This window comes from Haliaeetus albicilla, chromosome 11, assembly GCF_947461875.1.
Source record: "Haliaeetus albicilla chromosome 11, bHalAlb1.1, whole genome shotgun sequence".
NCBI classification, from domain to species: domain Eukaryota; kingdom Metazoa; phylum Chordata; class Aves; order Accipitriformes; family Accipitridae; genus Haliaeetus; species Haliaeetus albicilla.
This window is the reverse complement of record NC_091493.1, coordinates 37,036,812-37,059,411: the sequence shown is the minus strand read 5'-3', so window position 1 is coordinate 37,059,411 and position 22,600 is coordinate 37,036,812.

Genomic DNA, 22,600 nt, shown 5'->3' with positions numbered 1-22,600 from the left:
GAAATTCTTCATGAAAAAAAGTTTTAAAAAAGAAAATGCCTACCTCTGTCTGTTAAAGAAGAAGCTTCTGATAAAAAATAGTTTGGGTTCATAGAATCATAGAATGGTTTGGGTTGCAAGGGACTTTGATAAGTCATCTAGCCCAACTCTAATTATTGTCAGAAAGTTTCCCGATCAGCGGTGCACAAAACACACAGAGGGTATGGAAATAACTTTTTCACACAGAGGAGGCTTCTTCTCATTACCAGGTTGTAACAAACAGTTCTTGAATATTGTTTTTTCCATTACAATGATAGCTATAGAAATTCTAGAAATACAGTTGCAAAAAATAATTGTACACTCAGGAGGATGATAACCAAAAACCCAAAACACTGCAATGGTTTAAGCAGTGGTCCGTGCCCTACGCCACTGCTCCAGTCCATCCTGTAGCTCTCCTCTGGTTAATAAAAACACTGAGGATTTTACAAGCACCGTCCTTTCAAAGCATCTTCTTTTCCAAGTCCTAAATTTCTTGCTACACTTTTTGAAACTGCAAGCTTAGAGCTATAGCTTCTCCTTCTTGCACAAAGGAAAAAAAAAAGGGAATTTCAGCATCATCTGTCACATAGGTCCTTTCATAAATGTAACTGTGTTTCTTCTGCAGCAAAAGATAAGCTGCAGTAACCCAGCGCTGGGCTGCATCTGATGGCCATTAGGCGGAAAATGCTGCCAAAACTGGAGGCTTAGCCTTGGTGGGATGGACCTGGGCGCGAGCAGCCTTTCTCAGCAGCCCGAGCCAGGACAGCAGGGAGCTGCCTTTAGAGTCCGCTCTGCGTTTTGCATGGCAAAGGGTTTACAGTGCAGCTGCAAGCTGGGTATGAAGAAGGGGATAAAGAAGCCCGGCTTAAACCCTTGTTTTTGTCAGAAGAGTTAAAGGCCATTAAGCTCGGTCTTTTAAGCTGGCTAAGAGAAAGCCACAATAGATTCAGCAAGATATACTGTATATTAAAAGGTTCCTGATTTTTTCAAAATGATAACCTGCTGAAGGAAATGATGTCCTCTGCCACAGTACCTGGTTGTCTAATTGCAAACCATGCAACCTTATCCCCCCAGAGATTTACAGATAAAAAAACCCACTGTCATCACCTCCACCCTCCCTGGCTCCGCTCTCTCTGTACAGCAGGTAAGACAAGAAACAGCGACTGGAAAATTTAAATAGATAGAGTACATTTGAGAAACTGGACAATTACAAACACCAGCACGGACACGCGTGCGGCAGGAATGTAACAAGTTAGTGACAGGAGGCTTTTCAACTCAATACCAGTAAAATAAATAACGAATGTGACTTTGGAGGAACATGGTAGCCCCGAGTACTTCAATTCAGGCAACCGATGGAAGTACCCATCTGGATAAAGTTTTTAAAGTTATTTGTTAAAAAAAAATAATAATAAGCAAGGTGCAAAATTCAATGTTTCCCTGGCAGTCAGGATGACAACGCTTAACAGCGCGAGGAGGAGGACCGGGATAACCATCAGTGTTACACATTTCTCCTAACGCTGCAAGAGGTTATTTTGACCCCTAAAAAGGTTGACTCAAACCCCGTCCTAGGGCTGATGCTTCTCTGTACAAAGGTGTAGGGGGTTTAACGAAGCTGTGCAGCTTTCCTGTAGGGAATGCAAACCTCAGGAATGGGTCTGGAAATGATGTTTGCTAATGGTACAGCTGTGCTGTTACTGTCACTCTGGCTGGTGATGACCACTGCAGATCACAGTTCTTGTAATGCAGTCTTGCTATAGCTAGGACTGGATAAGGGGGCAGCTAGTTTTCTGCTGAACTGATCATCTGTGGGAGTCTTTTGAAATCTTTTGGCCTTTCTTTGTCCTCTCACTTCAGCTGAGACACACTCAAACCCTCGTGGTGTTTTCCAGTTTGACTTTGCTGTTATTTAAGCTTTCTTGCTCAAGTGTATTTGTGGCAAGCCGTGTCAGCAGACTGATGGTCATAGGACATTTCCTTAGTTTGGCTTAAGCCTAGGTAAAACCAGACTGGTTTCAAGCTGCGTTACAGCCCCAGGCAATCAAAACCTGCAAACCTTAGGGGCAAAACCTCAGGCTTTTTCTAAATCCTGCAGATTGCAAGCTTGCATTAGGACAGACTCCCCCTTCCGATTTCTTTCTTTCTATCTGCCCTCCTGCTCTCCAGGACTCCTGTCCTGGACAGGCAAAGGTTTATCTCCATTTGGCCCATTCCCAAACCTTAAGAGAGAGAAAATCCTATGTTGATTCTGTAGTCTCCTGCCTGGTTAATCCCACTGATGTTGATGCTGGGATTTGTCTATAGAATTTTGGTGATGCTGCAGCCCAGACAGCAACATGGGGAGGTTACTGCAGCTTCAGGCTTGAGCAAGAGACATTAACCCTTTTCTAATTCTCAACCCCTACAGATTTTGCAGTAGAGATACAGCCTTACGGAAAAAACTAAGGTGTGGGCTTGCTCCCTTTATTTACCTGCCACAAACCACCTTGTAGCAGATCACAAACTACTTCAAGTTTCACAAACCAGAGGTGGAAAGCAACGTTGTACGAAGTACTCATGATCTCCAGAGGGCTTGGGGAGGGCAAGACAGTGACAGCCTGGCTTGTGTCAGATCTTTTCTCTGCCCTTTCTGGCTCCCAGAGCACTATACTTCCCTCTTGTCCCATTCCTCCGCAGGCTCGGGGAAGAGAAGGATAATGGTGTTTGAGATAACCCACCTTCACGTATTTTCTTGGATTATTTTCCCCAACGTGTATCTGAGAAGCATTAGCTGGGGCGGTGCAATCACAAAGTGATGCGATGCTGCTCCCTGTCCCTCTTTCCTGCACCTCGGTCACTGGTGGAGGAAATCCCCATGTACGCATTCAAAGCAAATCACTGCTGATATCTCACTCCACGAGACCCACGCTACCAGGCAGCAGTCTGTGAAGATGTACAACATTCATCCGCAGAGAACTTTTTGCCTGTCCGTGTTATAAATGTGACTATATCCATACGACTTGTTCCTGTGCTTGGCACTGTTATTGAAGACATCATTTTGTTTTGTTACTGATTTGCGGAGCGAGGGTGACTTTGTATAAATATTTTCCCTGAGGTTTTCCAGTTTTGAAAGGCAGAGGTGGAAAGCAGAGATGAATTGAGAAGGCGCTCAGAGGCAGCAATCTGAAGGTCCCTGCTGGAAGCACCCTCGCTGTAAAACAGGACAACCTGTGGGTTTATGTTAATTCCTGTGATGAGTTTCAGTCCAGGATTGCTCTTTCACTCCATCAGTCTAGAAATCGGGGTCTGTTCTCTGCACCTCCATCGCTCCCCTCGGGTAGGAAGACTTCTCTCCACAATCTAATCTTTGGAGACATCCACCACTGTTTGGGTACTTTTAATGCCTGCATCTGCTGGACCTATTTGCTCTGTGTGGGAAGGGAATGGCTTTACTCTGGAGCTCACCTTTGCTGCAGTGGGTGGCTGATGTCCTCGGCTGCTCCAAAGCTCAGCTCATAGTTACACCCAGCTCTGACAGTCTTAGGGTGGCCAGCTGGGATTGCTGAGCTGTATAGGGCTTGCGTGGCAAGGTTTTGGTAGTGGGGGGGCTACAGGGTTGTCTTCTGTGAGAAGCTGCTGGAAGCTTCCCCCATGTCCAACAGAGCCAATGCCAGCCGGCTCCGAGACGGACCCGCCGCTGGCCAAGGCTGAGCCCATCAGTGACGGAGGTAGTGCCTCTGGGAGAACAGATTTAAGAAGGGGAAAAAAAAATCTGTGCAACAGAAACGGCAGCCAGAGAGAGAAGTGAAAAGATGTGAGAGCCCCAGCCCTGCAGACCCCCAGATCAGTGCAGAAGGAGGGCAGGAGATGCTCCAGGCGCCGGAGCAGAGATTCCCCTGCAGCCCGTGGGGAAGACCACGGTGAGGCAGGCTGTCCCCCTGCAGCCCAGGGAGGTCCACGGGGGAGCAGATCTCCACCTGCAGCCCGGGGAGGACCCCACGCCGGAGCAGGTGGGTGCCCGAAGGAGGCTGTGACCCTGTGGGAAGCCTTCGCTGGAGCAAGTTTGCTGGCAGGACTTGTGACCCCGCGGGGGACCCACACTGGAGCAGGCTGTGCCTGAAGGACTGCAGCCCGGGGAAGGGACCCACACTGGAGCAGTTCGTGGAGGACTGTCCCCCGTGGGAAGGACCCCATGCCAGAGCAGGGGAAGAATGAGGAGTCCTCCCCCTGAGAAGGAAGGAGCAGCAAAGACAACGTGTGATGAACTGACCCCAACCCCTATTCCCCGTCCCCCTGCACCGCTGGTGGGGAGGAGGGAGAGAAATCGGGAGTAAAGTTAAGCCTGGGAAGAAGGGAGGGGTGGACGGAAGGTATTTTCTTATTATTCTACTCTGATTTTAGTTGTTAATAAATTAAACCAATTTCCCCAAGTCGAGTCTGTTTTGCCTGTGATTTGATGTCTCCCTGTCCTTATCTCAACCCACGAGCCTTTCATTATATTTTCTCTCCCCTGTCCAGCTGAGGAGGGCAGTGATAAAGTGGTTTTGGTGGGCAGCCGGCATCCAGCCAGGGTCAACCCACCTCATGAGCACAGCTCTCTGCCTCCCATCCCTCTCGGCCCTCGATGCGTTCCCTCAGCTGCACCATCAGGGCAGTTTTACATTCATTCCCTGCTACCGGAGGAAGGATGAAGGAGGTGTAATAGGGGGTGAAGATCTAGCTGTCTCATGCAGGAGTGTATTAATTGAACAAATTTTTATGGATGTGGAAGTCTAAATGACTTTTCTGCCTCTAGGCTTTCTGAGCAGGATTGTATATTCAGGTGAATGAAATATATGAGCTAAGCTGGGTGAACATTTAACAAAACTAAAATCTTTAGCTAAATTTGCCACCCCTGACCTCTACACACATTTATTTGGTCTCATTTTAGAAAACCATCATTTTGCTGGGCCTAACATCAGGTTAGGATGAGAGAGGGCAGAGAAAACTGGATGAGGGAAAAATGCCAAATTTCCTTTCTGCTGCCTCTTCCCCTCCTCCCCCCCAGTCTGGAAAACACTTTTTGTAGGGTGATGGGCAAGGTGACCAGGGACTTGGCAGGGCTGGGTAAATACACTTTCCTCAGCATCAGCTATGCAGATACGAAGAGCTAAATGTTACCTCCAAAGCCAGACCATGAGGAAGGTGTCTGCAGACACAGGCAGGGGGAAGGTGGCTAACAGGGTCATACATGACCTCGCACAACTCACTTCATTCCTATCTCTTCTCAGTTGTTTTAAATAAAAAGTCGTTTGGGACAGGGGTTGTCTGTAGCCCTATGATCGTAAAAAATGAGGCCCTGGCCCCAGACATGCAAATACCGACACACAGCTTGTGAGCATTTCTTCTTTAGATTTGCATGGGGAAAACACCCATCTAATTCCTGAAGCTTTAGCAGCTCATTTCAGCTTTCTCTGGATCACAAAGAAACCAGTCTCAGCAACCTGTAGGTGCTACCCTGCCAGAAAAAAAGAGACATCTGCTCTGACCTATTTGCTGGCGAAGGAAGCAAGACTAAATATAGACAATTTCTCTGTGTGCTGCCCAAGAAGGTTACAAACCCTGACTTCCCAAGCAAAAGGTTAGGAGGGTAAGCTGTTAACATTTGCAAATGTACACCTCCCTCGTTATCTTACAGTCAAGCTTACACAGTCTATTTAGTATCATTCAAGAGTTCACTGAGATGAAAATAATGACAAAAAATACTGTGACAAGATAAAGTACAGTGCTATAAAAATTCTCTACAGTGCTATAAAAATTAGATTCTTAGCAGAAAAGAGAATGAAGAGGTAATTTAGTAAAAGTGATGGATGAACCTTGGAAGGTTTAGAATTTTAGTTCAGTGCAGTCACTTATTCAAACCTGGGAAATGCAGGGGAACGGTCACCCACCATGATAGCTGGTCCCCTCTGTTTCTCACCCACCTTAAACCTGGGAATGGGAAGAACACAAGAAACAAAAGGCAATCACAGTGTTTAATCTAGCTAGATTCCAGTTCTTACATTTCCTGCAAGCAAAGTGCATATATTTCTATCAGGAAAAATGGAGACACTTGCTGCAATATGGGGCAGGACTTGCACGGCGTCTGAGGTTGCCAGAATATCACCTTTTACATGTGTCTCATTTTCTGTAAGTAGTTTATATGATTAAAAAACCCCTTTTGACTGGTTAACAGGTTAGTAGTCAGAAAAGGGAATATTGTGGTGGTGGTATGATTGTCTGGCATTGATAAATAGAAGTAATGGCTTGCATTTCACTAGTACTGTTGATTCTCAGATGTCTAAGTGCTAAGAACTAAATATCTTCTTTGCCGCTGTTGTAACTGGAGAAAAGTGAGTCCTAGCTAAGTGAAATAATGAACCATGGTCACCATGGGATTGGATGTTACAAACAGGAATAAAATTCAGATCTACCAAGCCCAGGATTTCATTTTGATAAGGGAGGCTGTACCTATTTTATTGAATGATAAGCAATGTTTTCAACACGTGACCATATTCGCCCTCAGCACTTTGTATGAGCAGAAGAGTATGAAGTATAGACCTTGGAGTTACACGAGCACTAACATCAGTTGGCTGAACTATTTATCTTAAAAGATACACAAATGCTGTAAAATAAAACTACTTCAATACTTCATTGAGTTTTAGCCTGACTATGGACCTTTGCCTCTAAGCAACTAAAACCTGACATCTATCTCCACAAGGCCAAATTTTCAGTGATGGCATTGCTTAGAATTTATTACCTAAAATATATATATATATGTATATCTCAGTCTGGTATTTATTGTACACACCTGGCCACTGAGAGGCTTTACAGCTTCACAGTGAATGTTAAAGGTAGGGTTTGAACTGTTTACATAGTTGCATGTAACAGATGCAAAACGCGTAGAGCTGAACCCAAAACCACAACACTCTTTGTATAGGACAGTTGCAGTTTGCTGTGAGCTCCCAGCAACATCCATGAAAAGCCTTTTTTTCTTTAGGCAAACACTTTGTGCACTGCCCAGCTGGCTGTACATGCAAAATAATACCTTTCTATTTCTCACAGTGTCAGTAAACCACAACTGAAATGAGTTTTGTTTGTTACAGTGTTTAAAACATGACCCTTGATAATTTTTCTTAACTGTATTTTATCTGACCTCAATTAAACTTAAAGAAATATTACATACTTTCAATCAAATACTTTTAATATGTTTCATTAACTAGTGGAAAGAAATAAGGTGGCTCCTGGACAAGACTTTCTTTGGAGGAGTGATATGAAGGCATACATTAAAAATGATTATTCTTTCTAGCGTTGAGTCTTACCTGGCTGGCAGAAATGAGAGGCAGCTGCCTTGAATGTAGGAGGGATGTAAAAGGACAATCTTAAGCTAACACAGAACATTTCGCCACGGGTATGCCCAGTGAGGTGAGAGTGGCTGGACTGGGTCAGAGCGGAGGTGCTGGTGGTCCAGGGCTCCCTCCCCAGCTGAAGAACATGCACAGAGCACGCACACATGATGCTCCCCCTGATGCTATCTGAATTTTTTTCCACCTGAAGACGTCCTGAGCCAAGTATGGTCAGATATATTTATGCACATACTGTACAGAAGAAGTGGTTCTTCTTTAGCACTTCTCTGGACGTGCAGTGAGGGCAGATTATCATTTGTCCGTAGCAGATTAGGCAAGAACGGGGGGGTTTCAGTGGCCTTGCCTCTCTTGAGCCTGGGATGTGGCTGAGTAAAGGCGTTATTCCAGCAAGCTGTCCTCCTCCAAAGGGCAGGCATGCTCCTCACGCCCTCCCCACCTCCTCGCTACCCCCTTGGGAGAACGTTTTTTTCCTTTTGTCATTTTCCCCTCACGCTTTTCTGATTGGACACATTATTTATGGACTGTGCTATACTGTATTTCTGAATTGATTTTGTGTTCAGCTATTGTAAAGCATTTTTGTGGACCAGTACCTCAGGGTGATATATTTTTTTTTCTTTACTGATGTTCTGACTTACCTTTTTCTCCCTGAGTTTCCTACCCTTTGCCTCTTGTTTTCCTCTTTCTTCCATAGTGGACCAGAATATGCAGCTAATCTCCTCAGGAAATAAAATCTCATTAGAAAATTATAAGAACTAAAGTGCATTCATTTTAATAAGACAATTATATTAATTTGCTTATGGCCAGTAATAGAGAATGAGAAAACCTTTTCATTTTATGGTTTTCCTCTCTTTTTTTTCTTCCTTTGGTCCCACTGCCGTGTAATTTCATTCCAAAGCCCTCCACTAAGAACTCACAGCATTTCTATGGACACGCTGGTGGCAGCCAGCAGAAGCCCAAGAAGGTGGAGACAGACAGCTCTCCATCTGCACTTCCACCCTTCTCCCCAGGAAAAGTCTCCCAATGAACAGAGTGTGGAAGAGCTGGACTTAGATAATATACTCCCGTCATGTCAATAATTAAACTAGAAAAATCACCAAGGGATGACTATGAGCTGATAATGATCCTTTGGGCTTGGTGGTCTTCCAAAGCATGACTCCAAATCACTGACTCTCCTGTTAGAAGAATAAGTCCCTTCCATAAATAAGGCAGGTGACAGAAGTTTAAGCACCTATAATGTAAAAATCAGGTGGCATAATGTGTTAGAGAGATTATCTTGATCCCTTCCTTGTGGTCAGAACTGTGGCTGCCATTGAACTGTTACTCAAAAGTTGGAAAGCAATTATTAAGAAGGTTTATAGGTAAACACATAGGGATTTTAGCTGTTGTTGGAGTCAGAAGACAAGGTATATTTCAGAAAACTGACAATCTGCTTTACAAAACACGAGCACAGAAGCGCCAGGAGAAGAGGTTGTTTCTACAGTGCTGTTTCAGCACCAGCATTAGTTCCTGCTCACACCTTGCATTTCTCTTTCAAAGCATCGTTAAAGACAGTCAAACTGTACGCTTTGCTCCAGCCAAGAGGTAAAATTTCAGAGATTTGCTGTTACTGCCTTTAATTAATAAGGAATGGCAGTGGTAAGTGGTTCATTCAGGGATGAAGGTGGGTACCTCTACTGTCGCTGCCCCATCACAAGGACTCGGGGAGGTGCCAGCTGCTCCACGACTTAGCAGCGAGCACGAACAGAGATGTGGAAAATAAAAAAAGAAAGGTGCAGACAGTCTTGTAGGCAGATCAAATATTTGAGAAGCAGAATATATACGTACTGATGCTCTCTCCAGAGAGGATCACACACTAGCATGGTTATAGTTCTCTGATATTTGATCTGCCTGACTCAGAACTAGTTGGGGGTACTCTCCACAGCCCTGCAGACAAATATATATAAACATTTAATTTCTAGCTCACTTGTCCTTTGGGTGCCTCAGGACTCTCTTGAACCCTAAATTACACAAACAGACAGACCTGACAGGTCCGTGTCACATCCAGGAGCTGAACTCCGGGTCTGGGCTGACCGCCGTAATCCTTCTCTTCAAAGAGAAGTCCCATACCCTCATCCATGCAGATGATGGAGCTGATGTTGTAAAGTCTCTCTGTTCTCAGCCAGTTGAAGATGAAGATTTGTAGTTAATCTGGACAGATAATGTGGATTTTATTACTCTTGCGGCTGCCTGTTGCTATTACTGAATGGGCAGTTCTGTACAATACTTGGAGTTATGTATCAGCCACAGCGACAGTTCGAGTTTGGCCGAGGTGCGCGGTAAGCGCTGGGAACAGAGGCCATGCTTTTTATCCCAGGATTTTTATCATTTTACCAGGTCCTATTTATTTTCAAGCATCTGCTCAGCCTTTCATGCCAGATGAAAACAATAGGTTCAGCTGCTTTCTACCTGAGCGCTGGAGGAGTTCAAGCTGATATTCACATCAAAGCACTCCGCATATTTATCATTCCTGATTCTGTAATAAGCAGCGGCGTCTGACAGATGCACAAAAGCGCCACAGTTTCCACTTGGCCCTGACAATGGCAGCAATGACTTCAAACTAGGATTAAAAACTCACTCAGGAAATACGGAACATTTTCCTTACTGAATAATTCCAATCTCCTCGCAACTTGCGTTGCTGGCAATGCCACGCTACACCCAACGGCCGGGGAGTAAAGGGGACGCGTAAAGGGGATGCTGCAGCGGAGTTCACTGCTGGTTTTAGTGGGAACAGGAATACACCTATAATTCTTCTCCAGCACTTGATAAAGTGACACATTATCAGTTTGGTTTAGAATTTTTCAGACATGATAAAGATGTATTTCCTTGCGGGCAACCCTAGTCTTATTCTAAGGAATAAGTCACTTTTTCATTTACCAGAAAGCAAATCTTGCTCTGCAGTTAAAGCTTGTGTTTAAGAGAAAAAACATACCGTAAATAAAGCAAAAAATCTGAATTCAGCTATCAAGGTGCAATTCTTTAGTAGTTTGTCTCAGAATAACTTGTATCGGTGACAGCCCCAAAAGTAGGGAAGTAAGAATATGTAACAACTTGACATTATTTAATACATAGAAAAAGCTGTTAAAAGAACATTATCCAGCCTGCAGAGAGAGGCACCTAATCACCCTTACAAGTGTGTCAGATGCCATTATTTTTTTTCTTACAATTTTTGAACCATCACATACATTTTTTATTAAATGTACTGCTTTATGCTGAGAGAAACCAAGAGCATTGGCCACAAGCTCCAAACACCTTCAGTAACAAGAAAATTCAAAGCTTACTGGGAAATTTGAATTCCATTTTGCAAGATTGGCATATAAACAGAGACAATATATGCTTTACTCAACGTAAGAGAGTATAGACACATACTGATTTTAAAAGACAATTAAAACCACTTAATTAATATTTACTAAGATTTTTGGTGATTTTAGTAAGTAATAATCTCATTTAAGATTATCAGATTTAGGCATAGATGCTTTATAAAGAAACTAGTTTGTTTAAAATGTGTTTTTCACATGATTATGGGATTTGGCTGAAGAAAAAAAAAAACTTTGCAAAATTTAAAGCCTCTTTAAAAGTGAATAGTAGTCTCTTCACCAGTATGCAGTAGTTGCTTGCTTTGGATTGTAGCATGGAGACATCTGCAAATCAATAAAATGATACAATAGAGTCTTTAAATTGATCTTTTTTAAGGCATAATTTGCATTACGGGCTCACACCTGGTGAAATTTATCTCAAACAATAGCATATCAGTATTAGCATGCTCAATTATAGATCTTCCTACTCTACAATAGTTAGTATGAGTCCCTAAAGGCTAAAATGGTTCTTTTCCAGAAAGCCGTATATTTTTATGTTTAAATAATCCATAAAGACTGTCCCTGTTGAGAAGTTCAAAAAGACTGTTCTGAATGCTTCATTGCAGGGCTTCAGGCTGTATGATATAATGCAAATCCTGGCAGTCATGCAGTAGGTCCCTGTTTCAGCTCTGGATGCCCTTTTTTGGGGGCTTCATGTTGACTGACAGAATGTGACTCTGATTTACCTTTCATTTTATAATACAGCCTAGGGTCCCTTAGTCTAACGTTAGCAAAGGACTTAAACTTATTCAAGGAGACCTTGAAATCAAAGGCTGCAACGTGTTGGTGGCCAGAGCACCTCCAGCAGACACCAGCACGCTTTCATTACACTGATGTACGGATACTGGTCAAAGGGCCGGAGCTCGTGCGCGATGCGCTGCCCGGTACTGTGAAAAATGGGGTATTGATAAAAAACAGTGTTCTGGGTTGGGGCAAGCATGTAACACCTAGTCAGTACGTGCACATGGACACAAGTTGCCCCGCAGAAGTCTTATTACATATGTGTTTAAAGCACATGCACACAAAAAGGCACAAAATTAAAATTAAAATTAAGCACATGTGTAATATAACTTATATGGGGCAACTTGTGCCCATGTGCTTAAAATATGCCCATGCACTTGTGTCCATGTGCTTAAAATTAAGCACATACTGAAGTTTTTGCTGGGTTGGGTCATCCCGACTTGCTCAAGGTCAAAGAACAATTTGACACCAGGACTCAATGGGACCCAAACCTCGGGAACCAGCTGCAGTCCCCAATCTCCCGGCCACACTTTCCCTCCAACACGAGGCAACTGGAAGCAGACAGTCATCTGTTGCATTCAGTAAATATTGTCCTCAGGTTTGGGGTTTTTTTCTGACAGGCTTAAGCAGGAACTGAAGAACTCATAGCATCTTGATAGCTGTTGTTTGTTTTCTTTTGCAGGACTTCTTCTTACCTTGCTTGAATTTGCAATTCTAAATAATTCTCTAGCATGCTTCCAAATTCCAACCTGATATTAAATTATTAAGGAGGTCGTTTTGAAATATCTTATCTTGACATGTATCTCCTGAGCCAAATGACCTCAGGCACTGTTCCTAATTAATTTCATAAAGAAAAAAAAAAAATATCTGGCAAGAGGTACCGGCAGTGACCGTTCCCAAAGTCCTCCAGACTGCTGGGCTGCTCCAGGCTTGGAGATGCATGAGAGGGAGGGCAGGTCCAACATGGCCCTGTGGCTTCATCTCCTCGTACCACCGCTCACCATCATGGTGGCAAAGCATGGATGCTTCACTCCATCTGATACCAGGGCCAAAGGCAGCTCAACCCTTCCAAAACACCCACCGGGGCAATAACCAAATGTGAAATAAAAAGCTCTTTTTTTTTAACATTAAAAGCAGCTGAAACAAAGGGTCTTTTTTTTTTTAAACAATATATTCTGAGAGAATGAGAGATTAAGTTTGAGGAGTCACTTCCAATCAGAAAGCCACCATTTAATTACAACACACAGGAAATTACAGAGTGAATGGCCGGGACAGTGATAAGAGACTGACACCGGAGGATGACAGGTACTGAAATCCGACCACTTCATCACAAAGCTACTTATCACAAGAGCCTGTCTGGAAGGCTGACAATCTGATTGTACTGTCAACTCAATTCATAATTAATATATTTATCAAATTAATTACTGAAAAAATCTCACTGGTGCTCGCCATAAAACAGTGGCTAAATTCATTGCCTGTTGGCTTCGTTTACTGCTAATAACTGTGCTGTCAGTTTAATGAGGGCAGTGAGTGGGCCCTGTTTTAGCTGCATGACAGACAAATTGCCCTCTTATATAGAATGATACAGAGAATTTAAGAGAAGAAAAGAAATATGTCATTGTTTGGTGACAGCCACAATCGGAGCCTTGTCTCGGAAACTTAGCATCAGCTCTAACGTACATGAAAGGGAGGTTGGGAATTCCTTTGTCAGCTAAATAAATACTTTATGAAATCCTGACTGATCCCTTCGTCTGAAATGACCTCGCGGCACCGCGTGGAGCTCTCAATAATTCCTTGTTTATTCCAAAGACCTGACAGGAGGTTCTTGTTCGACAGGACGCAGGAATTTCGGTGCACGCCTGTGCCGGTGGGACCACGACACCGATTCCCGACTGTCTTGGGAAGCGGGAGACCCGAGGAATGGCAGGGACGGAGCTGTGGGTCTCGTAACGGCCGGGTGATGCACGAAAGCGGCAGGAACCGGCACCCATCCGGCACGGGCAGACACAGCACTGCTGTAACTTGGACAGAGGACCTGTCTATTGTGCTTAATTAACTGCACGTAAGCTAATTGAGCTGCCGCGTTGCTACATCTGAGTGTGTCGTGCGGGGTTGTTCAACTGAGCTCCGGTGAACAGCTAAAAGTCGCTCCGTCCCCTTGCCAAGCGGGACTTTAATAACGCGAGAGTGGTCCATGCCTCCGAGAAAGAGATGCTGCTTCCTCGGGCAAGCAGTATTGGGGCTAAGCAGCACCTCAGCAGCGATCAGCAAAATTTCCAGTTGTTGGATCAGGTCCTAGCCACTGGTTTTAATGGGATTTCTCGCACATCATTTCAATTTGTTCAGCTCAGCCTGTTGAAGCTGCGCTGCAATGTAACAGGGCGAATCTACCAAGGAATGAATATTTAATCACAAAAGTCAGAAGAAAGTTGGGGTTTTTTTTCTCTAATGACTATTAAATCAAGCTGTCAGTTCTGCAAGGTCAGAAAACCCAGCTTAATTTGGGCTGATCCGCTCTACGTGGTGAAGAAAGGAACCACCATTGATATGTACATTTACCCCATAAGTCAAAATCCTGTGCCCTGAAAAGCATTCAGTTGACCTAACAGCTTGCTAGAAGTTCGGAGGGTTTTTTTATTACAATATATAAGCAGTATTAAACTAAAGCCCAGATGATTTAGACAGTGTTTAACTAGGTTCTAAAAACCTAGTGTTTCTTGTTTAATGAAGGAGCTTGAATAAAATGTGGACAAGTGGTAAAACAATGTGATTCCACTTCACAAAGGTTAAGTGATAAAATTAATGCTGTGAAAAATCTCTGTAGCAAGCATTCACATTAAAATATAATATGTGTTATAAAGAAGATAAACACCAGTGATCACTGGGGAAAAAAGTTTGAGGGAGAAGAAAAATCCTTGCAGGTTACTAATCATACCAGGTATATTCAAATCTTTATCACTTGCTCCTGCCAAAAGTATTAAAATTCCTAAACCTAAAGACAAGGAGCCTGAGATGATTGAAAGGTTATTTTATAGTGGAAGGATTTCAGACTCTTTCCTGGCAATGTCCTAATTCTGTGTGATTGGTTCAGTCAAATAGCAATAAAAATGTGAAAATAGTTGACAACTGTGGCAATGAGAGTTAAAAAAATAAATATTCAGCATTAAAAGCACGCTCCCCTCATGCCTGTGCATGCATATATGTGTCTACCTATATATTTTGTCCTTGCATTATGTTCATGTGTCATCTTCCCTTTCTGAAATACCCTCCTTTCTGTTGTCACCAGCAGCTTGTATTTTCTAGCTCATTTCTGCCTGTCATTGACTCCAGATACTCCAATGAGGACACCGCTATAAACACACAGCCAGCAAAACCGCCGGGCTCGAGTCACCCCTGCAAGCGGTTTGTGACAAATAATACGGCATAAAATTCAGACCTGGGTTGGTTTTTTTTTTTTCTTTCATCCAGGTCATACCTAGATCACAGACTGAGATTACAACCGCTGGCTGCTGCCCTGTCTGCCCTCCTCTTCATCACTCCGGCTTTTTACCCCGCTCTCCGGCTCCGAGCTCTCCATCTGCCCCCCAGGACATCACCTTGCCCGGTTGTTTCAATGCTTTCCCTTGTCCATCGGTGGCAGCCGCAGCAGGACGGCAAACGCAGCCGATTAATTACACAGCTATTCTCTGGTCTGCTTGACAGCGAGAGGATCGCACACCCCGGCTCCAGGGAGCTGCTGGCATTTATTGCCGAGAGCGTGGGGAGCTCCGGCTCGCGACCCCAGCCCTACGTCGACTGTATCTTGTGCTCTGGGATAAGTCTCGCTTTGCTTTGCCCGCTCGTGAAATGAAAATCACCCTCTTTCCCAGCCTCGGAGCTGAGGTCGTGCGTCTTGCTTGGGCGAACGTTTGCAAAGCGTTAGGAAGTGCCGGCTGATGGGCAGAACTAGGTGCTTTCATTTCGGATTTCTCAGCGACTAGCCACCATCTGAATTAATAAAGATAAAAGTGCAATTGTATCAGGATCAGGCAACGCTTGAAAAATAAAAGGAAAGGCTCAGTTTGCACCATCCATCCCTAAGGGATAAGAGTATGTCTGCAGCAAATGAACTCGGCTAGAAAGGCTGTCCACAAATAATAAAAATGATCAACTCCTTAGAGTTATCTTATCCAGCCATCTCCTGCGAAACATTTGGATCAGATATCCCTTACCTGAGTTATTTTATTTGGCATATAGCACTTTAGGCAAGATTTTCAGGAGGCAAATAGGAAATGAGAGTTGGAAAACATTAATTAAATGTGAATACAACAGCTTAATGGGTTTTATCTTCAGATGAACTGGAGATGACTCTTTGCCATTCACTTCTTAAAACTGCAAGCAGAGATAAAGGAAATGTAGCAAGAAAAGGCGACCAGGGAAAAGATGAAAGATTTGGTAGATTGACAAGACCAAAGTAATTTGATTTATATTCAGGATGGACCAGTTCACAAATTTTACATATTGCTGCTGTATGGCTGCATATCAGACAAGTAAAAGAATACTTGATTCTTACAACAGCCACTTTTAAAATGAAAACTACCCTGTTTGAATGCTCTTTTACAAATAGCTGTGTGGAGTCCTTTCTCCATATACAAGGTTTCTTCATGTCCTACTGAAATGACCAGCTTTGGTTTACACTAGTGTTAGTTACAAATAGCTTATCCTGAAAATTACCAGGTCTATCCAGAAGGCAAAGAGAGTTTTTCTGAAAAGTTTCAAGAAGTTAAAAGTAAAGGTCGATGATTTTTAAGTATCAGGTCATTCAAAACATATTGCACTTGAAATCTACTTTTGGGGTTTGTTTTGGTTTTTTTTTCTCTTTATAGTTCAAGCAGTACTTACCACTCCCTGCCAGCTTTTCCATAGCTCAGTGTCCTTGGGAAAATCTTGTACTTCTCAATACTCACAGAAAATGCTTCCACTCTATGCAAGTAAGTGGTCAAGCTGATGAGAAAAAAAAATAGCATTTATTTTAGTCATAATGTGCTTTTAAAATGGCAAATAATGATTTTTTGCTCGCTGTATGTGCGTGTACATGTGTTCATACTAGTTATATGTCTGTGTAGATTTAACTACATTGCTTTCCTTCTTCCTTTGCACATCATCATCTGTTCCTTGTATACATCGAGCCACCCATACCTTTGGACTATTGTTATTTCTGCCTAAGGATTACTCTTCCACATCATCTAAGGCCCAATGACATTTTTAACATTTGGCTTTTTGCTCTCTAAGTTGGACATGGCCAAGAAGTATCATGGGGTTTTTGTTTTGGGGTTTGTAGGGTTTTTTTCACATTGTCTACACAAGAAGAAAACACAAATAAATAGAAAGTAATCTAAGAGTGTGTTTGCAGGTTACTTGCAATGTTCCTGGTTTGGCAACAAATATTGTCAGGAGTTTTGCATAACTAGCACAACAGAAAAAAGGTTTTCAATAATGCCCACCTTTTAAACTGCCACTTTTGTGCCATGTCTTTCTTTTTAATTAGAAGTTATTGACACAAAGGTACAGTCCATTTTGACACGTCCCACTCCAGGAAGGCACACCACCATCTATCTCCCTGCTGACCTTCTTTCTCCCCTCCTGATGCAAGGATGTGCAGTTGGGGATAGTTATCTATAGATGGCAATCTTCTTCTTAGCACAGAGCTGAGGTGAAACCTGTGAGCTGTTCTTCCAGAAGAAAAATAAAACACATCAATGTGCATATGTTTACAAGTACTGATAAGCAGGCTTTTACGCTGGGGTTGTACAGGATACGTTGCAACAGGGTTTCAGGCTTGATTTCGGTCCAGAGGGGCTACTTTACAATTAACCAGTCTGCTATAACAATAGGAATTTACTAATGTCTGTTAAACTACTCAGTTATAACATCATGTGAAAAGCTGCTCCGAGTTCTGTGCTAACTTAAATGAGCAAAACACTAGCGTTTCCATAGTGTGTGGTCATGTGCATTCCAGCAGAGTATTGTGCCGCACACTGAACACTTTTTTAAAATATTGCATCATTAGTACTTATTTTTTAATGTTTTCACTAGAGAAAAAAGTGGTACCATTTCTCTGGAAGGCGCGATGGAGAATTAAATGATGTTCTGGCATTCTCTCTACCTCCCCTCAGGTTAAACCTGTTTAAGAGAAGATAGAGGGGAAGGACAGAGAACACCCCCCCCCCCCCCAAAAAAAAAGGGGAGAGATGTTTTGCACTTCTCTCTGTAGGACAAGGGGGAGGACACCATGGGATGGATGGTGAGCATCCCACACATTCCCCAGACACTCAGGAAAAGTGCCTGGGCATAGGAACCTGTCTATGTTAAGAGAATAAGCGGTTGTTACTAATGAAAGTCTACTATGTTGTTACTAATGAGAGTATGGTTCACCATGGAACTGGTGACCAAATGTGGTTGCCTCTATATCCAAGACATCCATCCACAGGTGGTTCTCCAAAAGCGTGCACGCTGAGAAGACACGGAGCCAACTGCTGCAGATATCACAAAGTCTGGATTTTTATTTTGAAATTAATTTTATATCAAAGAGTATGCTACAGTGCTAATATGCTTAATAGACACGTCATATACACCTCAAAGAGATTTTGATATGTATTTGAGATTGCTATGGCCTTCATTTAGCTTTGGACCTGTGCTAATACTGATAGATATCAAATAACCAGCACTGACAATAGTACTATGTTATTGCTGGAAGTGCTGTTAAATAAAGCCCCCTTCAGCTGGTAGGCTGGGGATACAAAATATTGATACAGTCAATTACCCAAAAGCCAGGTAATTAAATGCACAAAATATCTCAGCAGATATGAAGTTCTCACACAACTGAAAGACGTTAAAGCTGATAGTGGCAATATTCTCAAAGTACAAAATAAAAAAAGCACCTTTGGCATCACACTGCACAGCATTTTAGACTCATTTAACACGTATTGAGGAGCTGCTGTGCTGTCTGTTTTGAAACAAGTCCCAGAGTAGCCCATTTATTTAGAATTCACAAGCTAACACTTTCAAGGCCCACTTCTGATAACCTGCAAAATCTAAAACTCCTCATTAAATGCCAGATAAATTGACTGGCCTAAGGGCAGGATGGGTGAATGGGAGACGTAGGCATGAGTCCAGTTTCCTGTAATTAATGAGATCTGCATAAGCAGAACCAATCCAGCCCGAGTGTGAATAAAATTACTGCACCTAGCAAAGTTCAAATAAGAAATATGTGAACTTTAAAGTAGTTGAACACAAATCAAGATGTTGAGTTTTTATAAAAACCTTTATAAGCTGCAAAGTCTGGAGCTCAGTATGCCTCTTTTTTTCTCATCAGCTGGCAACTTAAAATTTAGAGAATAATATATTTCAGGGGCCCCAATTCAGAAAGGCTCTTGAAATGCTTAATTTTAGGTACATAAATAGTTCTATCTCTATTCAGCAGACATTTAAACACAAATTCTTGCCCCACTCTATTCAACCATGTGTAAGAATGTTTCTAAGTTTAAATCTAAGATAAAATATTTTGTTTCATCCAGATCTGCTCTGCTTGAAAAATACAGTTTTTAAGAATTTGGGCATCTTAATGAAATCATTGGGTGGTTTGTTTTTTCCTTTCATAGACATTTTCTATGAAAATAGAATTTCTGTTTTCATAGAAATTTTCATAAATTTTGTACACTGGAGTCAAGAAAATCTTACTAAGGTCACTGTGCTATTGAGTTGTCCAAAATGCCAGAGAAACATTTCTCTGCTGTGCTATCCTCTTCTGGGAAACAACCAAGTCTCATTTGTACGAGGGGAGGGGAAGGCAGATGCAAGAATAAACACTTCAGTAGCAGTTAACCATCTTAGCCTGGCTAAGTCAGCAGAGAAATTGAAATTCATGGCCAGTCTCCATATGTCTAGAACAAAATTTGCTGCTCTCTCTGTCCTCCCGCTCCTTTGCGGCATCAGCCTTGAGTTTGGTGCCGCTCACCGCGAGCAGAAGGACCTGAAGAAGGGCTAAAGCACGGTGGAAGTGGACTTTTCTCCAGTAAAACCCAAACTGTGGGTTAAGCCTCAGCTTAGCATCCCCTGGCATAGCTCTGGTGGGCTGTTGAGTTTGAAACATCAGTGCTATAAAAGCTGCTGTGCTCCCGGTCCATGCAATGGAGGACAATTGCTCTGAAATCAGAAATTGAGCTTACTTACCCAGGAGCTTTCTGATAGCTTTGCTGACGCATTTTCCAGTATTACCCGTAATGTCTCTCTCTCCCTCTTTAATAAAATTCATTAAAATTTACATTTGCCAGAAAGGACAGATCAGGCATCCATCTTTTTAAAGAGGAAGAGGAGTGCCCTTGTGTCATAAAACACTAAAAAACGGGACCTGGGTGCTTCTTGCAACTTTTTATTAAAATGCTTCAGTTTTGCCACTGACTTGAGGAACAGCAAAGGGAGCTGAAGTTCAGACAGAAACTATTACATCACCTTGCCTCGGTTTCTTCATCTCTAAAATAACAATTGAAGTAAATGTCTGCTTCACCAGCTGAGAATGTGAGATTTTTAAATTTCAAGCTCTTTCTCAGGAAAACTGTTCAAAATATTGCATCGCTTCACTTACAGAGGCAGTCGTATGAAACACAGTCATTCTAGGTTAAAATGCATGGTGTTTATATTTTTTATATATTGGTCAAGTTAAATTTCACTTCTTGCAGCTTTTTATTTTCCTTCTTGATACTTAAGCACTGCCATAAAGTATAATTGCAGTTCAGAGAAAAATATGGACTGGAATAGAGGATTTAAAAGAGTTTTTCTTTTTTAAGTAGCAGTGAACTTCATGTGTTGGCAGAAATATTGGTGGAGACTTTGCTGAGGGGAAAATCCAAAAGCAACATAAATACAACTTTAAAGAAATCACATTTTCTCTGAAACACACTTTCTCAAGAGACTATGGTCAACTTCAAGGGTGCCTTTATCAGACATTCCAGGGGGAAAAAACAGGAAGAAGAGCTGAACGCCGAAGGTAACACAATAGGAGTCTGCAACAGTCACAGGAGTATCGGTTACGAAAAACCAAGCTGTGCAACAAGGAGATTAAGATGTGGATTACCGACCACTTACTATGTGTCATAAAGAAAAGAATAGTTTCAGATGCCAGCTTGGCTTAATCTGGTACCGGCGGTCTTTCCTTGAAAGGATTAATGGGCACTTTTTTCTACCCAGGCATTTTTAAAGGGTTTGTCATAATAAAGATTGAGAGGAGCAACAAGTAATGACAGAAACTTCAGCACGAACTATTAAAGGATTTGATCACAAATTATCCATTTCTGAGTTAAACCAAATCACCATTAGCTGTATGCCTTATTTAATTAAGGAAACATTGTATTCCAATTTAAATTAGCTGTGGCAGTGATAGGGGGCCTTTAATCAGTTTCTGTAAATATGAAGTCAGCTCAAAATGTGCATTGATTTGGAGTGTGGGTCTAAAAGAGTATTTTTTTCTTTAGCAATGTTTTGTGATGTCATGACCTTTTTTTTCAGGCATTCCTCTATCGTCTTCCAAACTTTCCTTGTGACACAGTCTTGCTGCAGATGCAAGAAGTAACTAAACACCCCTCTTTTCCTGGTGTGTATGTTAATGGTTTGCGTTTGTGGTATAATTTGAAGGAAAGCCTTCACTATCCAAAAATTGGTAAATTTTAAATTTAAAACAAAGGAAATGCTCCTGTGAAAAAAAGATTGCCAAAGAGTGAATGCTACAGATGACATTTTCCAACAGAGACCAAAGAGCACAAAGACTCTGCACGTAGGCAAAGGAATGGAGGGAAGGGAAAGAGAAAAGAGTCTCACACTGATACGTTCAACATATAAGATGCCACTCACAGCAGTTTACCACACAGCTGACGTTGAGGAAGGCACCTCCAGATACGAATCAGAGCAGCAGTCGCAGTAGGAATACCTGTCCCTTTGAAAATACGGTCCCATTCCCATATGCCTTCCTTCTTCAGCAGTGTAGTTATTTCCTCTAAATAAGTGAAAGATGGCATCTTTCTCTAAATTGAACTCTTTCTGCTCAGTTCAATATTGCACTTCACTATAGTTTTATGTAAGTTACCATACACATTAAATACTGACCTCTGGAAGGATTTCCAGTCTTCCTGGTGGAGGCAGAACTCCATCACAACAGATGGGTCACCTTAACCCACTCCTGCAGCCATAGATTTTCTGTTTAGAATATAAGCTCTTACTTTCCTAACACTGATGGCCGCTGCAGATCAAAAATTTCCTGTTCTTAAATGCTGGTATTTATCTCACAGAGTATCAGGTTGTTCTTCTTAACATGGTCCTGGGCCTTTCCAGGTCAGATTCCTAGAAACAGCAAAAATCAGGAATGCTGCCTATGCTTTCTACATGCGCATTATGCCAGCAAGATCCAAAGGCTCCCTGCCCCATTTGGTGGTGGTGATTTCTATCTAATACATCCTGTTCCAGCAGGCCAGGAATTCAGTAATTATCCAAACAACATCAGTTACCATGACACACAGATTCTGGGTTTTTATGACCCTACAGTTCATAGAAATATAGATATGAAAAAAAATAGTAATTTTTCCATTTTTTATTGGCAAGTCAAAAAAAAGCTAGATAAAAGGTATAATGAAAGCTTCCTTCTGTTTTAAAACCAACAATAATAACTAAACCTTGCGAATCTTAACAAAAAGCTTATTTTAGGTTAATCTCAAATTGTGAAAGACATTCAAATGAACCCTTATTGTATTTTCCTTATGCACATGGAGTTGATTTACTAATAAGACTTTTACAGAGTCAATTCTTAAAGTTTTCAAAATTTCAAAGCTGTACATTATATATTAATTTTTCCTCCTAAAATCACACAGACTATCTTTAAAAGAATAACTTTTTAAACCTACATTTGTAGTCCACACGCTATCAGGAGGTTTTTTGCCCATTAATTGTGACATTGGATATTTGACTGACAATTTCTTACTTACTACCCACTTGCTTCAACAGCTTCCTAGCCACTGGATAGTCCCATTTCAGGACAAGTCACTGTTTCTATTTCTGGCTGAA